We start from the raw sequence: 7,500 nt of genomic DNA on the forward strand, positions 1-7,500 counted from the left end.
TCAAATGACGTTCGTTGGTGTCCCTAAATTAACGCACGGCACGATTTTTCACTTCTTTTGGAAGGCCACAAAGTTCATTTACCTACACTGTCTCAAAACACCTTCCGCACGGGATGTTGACTTTTTACCCGATTCTCCAATATTTTCCACCAGCAAGGAAGAGTTTATCTTTGTTAGAGGAGCGTTTGCTGGTCGAAAGTCTTGTCATTCATTTCATGCAGCACAAACTCCCGAAAAAGAACAACAGTGTATTTCCCCATGCTCCCGTTTTGTACGGCCTTGATCTTTTCACAAAGTTAATTAGCGTGCATCTGTAATTCAACGAGTCACCAACGAGTCACCATTTTTAACAAAGCTTTTTCGGTGAGAAATATGCACAATTGAACCACAATGATAATATAGTTAGAAAGGGCAGTAAACACAGAAGGTGAATCGATTGTTTTGGACACTATAGGAGGGAAAATAGCCATTTTTGAGGCAAATGTGCATGGTGATGTTGTCAATGCACTGAGAAAAAAATATCCTGCTAAATTTAATTAATACAGTGGTGACTCGTGCACACTAACACAATGTCGTTGTTTTCTTCTCTTGTTGGTTTTGTCTAGCGAAATTAGACTCGAGAAAATGTTAAGCGATATCAAATTAGCCTACAATGGAGTTGTTATGAAAAAACAGTCGGTAGAAACCGTCTAATACTGTAACGTTTTCAAACTGCATGTCACCATTTTGGGTACAAACTTGCTCACGCAATGAACTAAAGTAAATAAGTTTTACATCACGTGTCATAAGTTTCTATCCTTGTGCGAAATTCGTGTTTTTGGTAACTATAACTTGTGTTTCCTGCATTTCCATGTCTCTTACCGATAGAAATTGCCGAACAGTTATAAAATAAAAACTGTACTAACATAAAAGGTATTCTTTTAAAATTTCCGAGTCTTACGAAGTTTTACTCTGGAAACAATGGGCCGGGGAAATACATATATGTGCGAACTAATTTTAAGCCGTAACAGCATTTGACAGTTGGCGATACATCGTCATTTTATATAAAATACCGCATCAGTTAGTATTCTATACGATCTCCTGAAGGAAACTACATCAAGGTAAAAGGCAGTATCCTTCCTTCCCATATATCATGCAGTGTGTTGTCATCTCATTTTTAGGGCAAATCTTAATCTTTTTAGCACATCCAAGAAGTCGAAATTCCTTTTCTGTTGATTTTAGGTAGTATTATCCTTTAGAAGTTAGAAAGCGACAAACGTTTCTTGCAGATACAGCAATTGTGGAAACCCCGCCTTCTTCGCTCTTGTGGGCCTCCCTTGCCTTCTTTAACATAACTTCCATGGGCGTCCTCTGTTAAACAATGGCTCGCTAGGTTTTCTCTTAACTGTTAAACCTTTGTATCTGCTTTCAGTTCCAGGATATTTGTCACTGATTAATCTCCAAGCGCTTTTAGGAGAAATGTAGCGCATTTTAGCTAATTTACGAAGACAAAACCTTTCAATACGAGATAAAACAAATACGCTCTTTCCCTTGTCACGCTATGAAGGGCAGCAAGAAAAACCGTATTTCAGATCATGACCCACTTCTCAGCTAAATCTAAACAATTTCGCTTCTTTTATCATTGTGGATATATACCAAAAGAAATTCAAACACTGTACATCAAACTCAGTTACGAATATAAACGTTACGCAGCGCTATTGTACCGGCTATGAAGGCTAATGTAAAGTTGTGTCACTTATGACCCGGTCAGCACGTCCTTTAAATAGTTTAAATTCCACACAAATACAGTCTGTGAAAAAAATTCGTTGGAACAGTACACGACAATACAGATCTGAAGCTTTCGCAGCTCACTCTCCCGTCACAATTTTGTTTTAACGCGAGTTTCTGAGCCCATTTGCCAAAACAACATTGTGGGAGAAAAAGGTATTGTAAAGTGTTTCAACAATTTTGTCCGGGACTGTATTTTTGAGCAATTTCAGTTATGAAGAGAATTGGCAGGAAATATGCTACATTTTAGGGGAAGGAAAGCCTTGATTTCTAGCGGCCTAGAGTGAGATGTTGCGCCATATTTGTGATAAATTCGACAATAAATGGAAACATACATCATGTTGAGGTTTTTTCCAATTTGGTTGGTTGTTTCTTGTTCCAAAAAAAGTCATTTTATAGAAGGTGACTGTGGCTGAGCATGTTCTGGTTAGGAACGACCTAAACCAGGATGAATTTGCAGAGGCCGTTCGACTTTTATTGCGTGAAGGAAAATATCGTAATATCCTGTTAACGGGGGTTGCTGTTTGTGGCAAAACACTTTATAAACCCTGTAAACTCTGTTTTCGAAGCGTTTTGTAATCCTGGTACGACCACGATCGCTTTGGTTGATACTGTCAGTACTTACAGCGATGAAGTGATTTTCTCAAATGACGTTCGTTGGTGTCCCTAAATTAACGCACGGCACGATTTTTCACTTCTTTTGGAAGGCCACAAAGTTCATTTACCTACACTGTCTCAAAACACCTTCCGCACGGGATGTTGACTTTTTACCCGATTCTCCAATATTTTCCACCAGCAAGGAAGAGTTCATCTTTGTTAGAGGAGCGTTTGCTGGTCGAAAGTCTTGTCATTCATTTCATGCAGCACAAACTCCCGAAAAAGAACAACAGTGTATTTCCCCATGCTCCCGTTTTGTACGGCCTTGATCTTTTCACAAAGTTAATTAGCGTGCATCTGTAATTCAACGAGTCACCAACGAGTCACCATTTTTAACAAAGCTTTTTCGGTGAGAAATATGCACAATTGAACCACAATGATAATATAGTTAGAAAGGGCAGTAAACACAGAAGGTGAATCGATTGTTTTGGACACTATAGGAGGGAAAATAGCCATTTTTGAGGCAAATGTGCATGGTGATGTTGTCAATGCACTGAGAAAAAATATCCTGCTAAATTTAATTAATACAGTGGTGACTCGTGCACACTAACACAATGTCGTTGTTTTCTTCTCTTGTTGGTTTTGTCTAGCAAAATTAGACTCGAAAAAATGTTAAGCGATATCAAATTAGCCTACAATGGAGTTGTTATGAAAAAACAGTCGGTAGAAACCGTCTAATACTGTAACGTTTTCAAACTGCATGTCACCATTTTGGGTACAAACTTGCTCACGCAATGAACTAAAGTAAATAAGTTTTACATCACGTGTCATAAGTTTCTATCCTTGTGCGAAATTCGTGTTTTTGGTAACTATAACTTGTGTTTCCTGCATTTCCATGTTTCTTACCGACAGAAATTGCCGAACAGTTATAAAATAAAAACTGTACTAACATAAAAAGTATTCTTTTAAAATTTCCGAGTCTTACGAAGTTTTACTCTGGAAAGAATGGGCCGGGGAAATACATATATGTGCGAACTAATTTTAAGCCGTAACAGCATTTGACAGTTGGCGATACATCGTCATTTTATATAAAATACCGCATCAGTTAGTATTCTATACGATCTCCTGAAGGAAACTACATCAAGGTAAAAGGCAGTATCCTTCCTTCCCATATATCATGCAGTGTGTTGTCATCTCATTTTTAGGGCAAATCTTAATCTTTTTAGCACATCCAAGAAGTCGAAAGTCCTTTTTTGTTGATTTTAGGTAGTATTATCCTTTAGAAGTTAGAGGGCGACAAACGTTTCTTGCAGATAAAGCAATTGTGGAAACCCCGCCTTCTTCGCTCTTGTGCGCCTCCCTTGCCTTCTTTAACATAACTTCCATGGGCGTCCTCTGTTAAGCAATGGCTCGCTAGGTTTTCTCTTAACTGTTAAACCTTTGTATCTGCTTTCCGTTCCAGGAAATTTTTCACTGATTAATCTCCAAGTGCTTTTTGGAGAAATGTAGCGCATGTTAGCTACTTTACGAAGAGAAAACCTTTCAATGCGAGATAAAACAAATACGCTCGTGCCCTTGTCACGCTATCAAGGGCAGCAAGAAAAACCATATTTCAGTTTATGACGCTCTTGTTAGCCAAATCTAAACAATTTGGCTTCTTTTATCATTGTGGATATATAGCAAAAGAAATTCAAACACTGTACATCAAACTCAGTTACGAATAAAAACGTTACGCAGCGCTATTGTACCGGTTATGAAGGCTACTGTAAAGTTGTGTCACTTATGATTTGGTCAGCATGCACGTCCTATGAATTGTTTAAATTCCTCACAAATACAGTCTGTGAAAAAATTCGTTGGAACAGTACACGACTATACAGATATGAAGCTTTCGCAGCTCACTCTCCCGTCACAATGTTGTTTTAACGCGAGTTTCTTAGCCCATTTGCCAAAACAACATTGTGGGAGGGAAAGGTATTGTAAAGTGTTTCAACAATTTTGTCCGGGACTGTATTTTTGAGGAATTTCAGTTATAAAAAGAATTGGCGGGAAATATGCTACATTTTAGGGGAAGGAAAGCCTTGATTTCTAGCAGCCTAGAGTGAGATGTTGCGCCATATTTGTGATCAATTCGACAATAAATGGAAACATACATCATGTTCAGGTTTTTTCCAATTTGGTTGGTTGTTTCTCGTTCCAAAAAAAAGTTATTTCATAGAAGGGTGACTGTGGCTGACCATGTTCTGCTTAGGAACGACCTGAACCAGGATGAATTTGCAGAGGCCGTTCGAGTTTTATTGCGTGAAGGAAAATATCGTAATATCCTGTTAAGGAGGGTTGCTGTTTGTGGCAAAACATTTTATAAACCCTGTAAACTCTGTTTTCGAAGCCTTTTGTAATCCTGGTACGACCACGATCGCTTTGGTTGATACTGTCAGTACTGACAGCGATGAAGTGATTTTCTCAAATGACGTTCGTTGGTGTCCCTAAATTAACGCACGGCACGATTTTTCACTTCTTTTGGAAGGCCACAAAGTTCATTTACCTACACTGTCTCAAACACCTTCCGCACGGGATGTTGACTTTTCACATGATTCTCCAATATTTTGCACCAGCAAGGAAGAGTTCATCTTTGTTAGTGGAGCGTTTGCTGGTCGAAAGTCTTGTCATTCATTTCATGCGGCACAAATTCCCGAAAAAGAACAACAGTGTATTTCCCCATGCTCCCGTTTTGTGTGGCCCTGATCTTCTCACAAAGTTAATTAGCGTGCATCTGTACTTCAACGAGTCACCAACGAGTCACCATTATTAAGAAAACTTTTTCGGTGAGAAAGATGCACAATTGAACCACAGTGATAAAATAGTCAGAAAGGGCAGTAAACACAGAAGGTGAATCGATTGTTTTGGACACTATAGCAGGGAAAATAGCCATTTTTGAGGCAAATGTGCATGGTAACGTTGTCAATGCACTGAGAAAAAATATCCTGCTAAATTTAATTAATACAGTGGTGACTCGTGCACACTAACACAATAACTTTGTTTTCTTCTCTTGTTGGTTTTGTCTAGCGAAATTAGACTCGAAAAAATGTTAAGCGATATCAAATTAGCCTACAATGGAGTTGTTATGAAAAAACAGTCGGTAGAAACTTTCTAATACTGTAACGTTTTCAAATTGCATGTCACCATTTTGGGTACAAAGTTGCTCACGCAATGAACTAAAGTAAATAAGTTTTACATCACGTGTCATAAGTTTCTATCCTTGTGCGAAATTTGTGTTTTTGGTAACTATAACTTGTGTTTCCTGCATTTCCATGTCTTTTACCGACAGAAATTGTCGAAGAGTTATAAAATAAAAACTGTACTAACATAAAAAGTATTCTTTTAAAATTTCCGAGTCTTACGAAGTTTTACTCTCGAAACAATGGGCCGGGGAAATACATATATGTGCGACCTAATTTTAAGCCGTAACAACATTTGACAGTTGGCAATACATTGTCATTTAATATAAAACACCTCATCAGTTAGTATTCTATACGATCTCCTGAAGGAAACTACATCAAGGTAAAAGGCAATATCCTTCGTCCCCATATATTGAGTATGTTGTCATCTCATTTTTAGCGCAAATCTTAATCTTTTTAGCACATCCAAGAAGTCGAAAGTCCTTTTTTGTTGATTGTTGGTAGTATTATCCTTTAGAAGTTAGAAAGCGACAAACGTTTCTCGCAGATACAGCAATTGTGGAAACCCCGCCTTCTTCGCTCTTGTGGGCCTCCCTTGCCTTCTTTAACATAACTTCCATGGGCGTCCTCTGTTAAGCAATGGCTCACTAGGTTTTCTCTTAACTGTTAAACCTTTGTATCTGCTTTCCGTTCCAGGAAATTCGTCACTGATTAATCTCCAAGCGCTTTTAGGAGAAATGTAGCGCATGTTAGCTACTTTACGAAGAAAAAACCTTTTAATGCGAGATAAAACAAATACGCTCGTGCCCTTGTCACGCTATCAAGGGCAGCAAGAAAAACCATATTTCAGTTTAAGACGCTCTTCTTAGCTAAATCTAAACAATTTGGCTTCTTTTATCATTGTGGATATATACCAAAAGAAATTCAAACACTGTACATCAAACTCAGTTACGAATAAAAACGTTACGCAGCGCTATTGTACCGGTTATGAAGGCTACTGTAAAGTTGTGTCACTTATGATTTGGTCAGCATGCACGTCCTATGAATTGTTTAAATTCCTCACAAATACAGTCTGTGAAAAAATTCGTTGGAACAGTACACGACTATACAGATCTGAAGCTTTCGCACCTCACTCTCCCGTCACAATGTTCTTTTAATGCGAGTTTCTGAGCCCATTTGCCAAAACAACATTGTGGGAGGGAAAGGTATTGTAAAGTGTTTCAACAATTTTGTCCGGGACTGTATTTTTGAGGAATTTCAGTTATAAAAAGAATTGGCGGGAAATATGCTACATTTTAGGGGAAGGAAAGCCTTGATTTCTAGCAGCCTAGAGTGAGATGTTGCGCCATATTTGTGATAAATTCGACAATAAATGGAAACATACATCATGTTCAGGTTTTTTCCAATTTGGTTGGTTGTTTCTCGTTCCAAAAAAAAGTCATTTCATAGAAGGTTAACTGTGGCTGAGCATGTTCTGCTTAGGAACGACCTAAGCCAGGATGAATTTGCAGAGGCCCTTTTAAGTTTTATTGCGTGAAGTAAAAAAATCGTAATATCCTGTTAAGGGGGGTTGCTGTTTGTGGGAAAACATTTTATAAACCCTGTAAACTCTGTTTTCGAAGCGTTTTGTAATCCTGGTACGACCACGATCGCTTTGGTTGATACTGTCAGTACTGACAGCGATGAAGTGATTTTCTCAAATGACGTTCGTTGGTGTCCCTAAATTAAGGCACGGCACGATTTTTTACTTCTTTTGGAAGGCCACAAAGTTCATTTACCTACACTGTCTCAAACACCTTCCGCACGGGATGTTGACTTTTCACATGATTCTCCAATATTTTGCACCAGCGAGGAAGAGTTCATCTTTGTTAGTGGAGCGTTTGCTGGTCGAAAGTCTTGTCATTCATTTCATGCGGCACAAATTCCCGAAAAAGAACAACAGTGTATTTTCCCATGCTCC

This window comes from Montipora foliosa, unplaced genomic scaffold (assembly GCF_036669935.1).
Source record: "Montipora foliosa isolate CH-2021 unplaced genomic scaffold, ASM3666993v2 scaffold_407, whole genome shotgun sequence".
Taxonomy (NCBI): Eukaryota; Metazoa; Cnidaria; class Anthozoa; order Scleractinia; family Acroporidae; genus Montipora; species Montipora foliosa.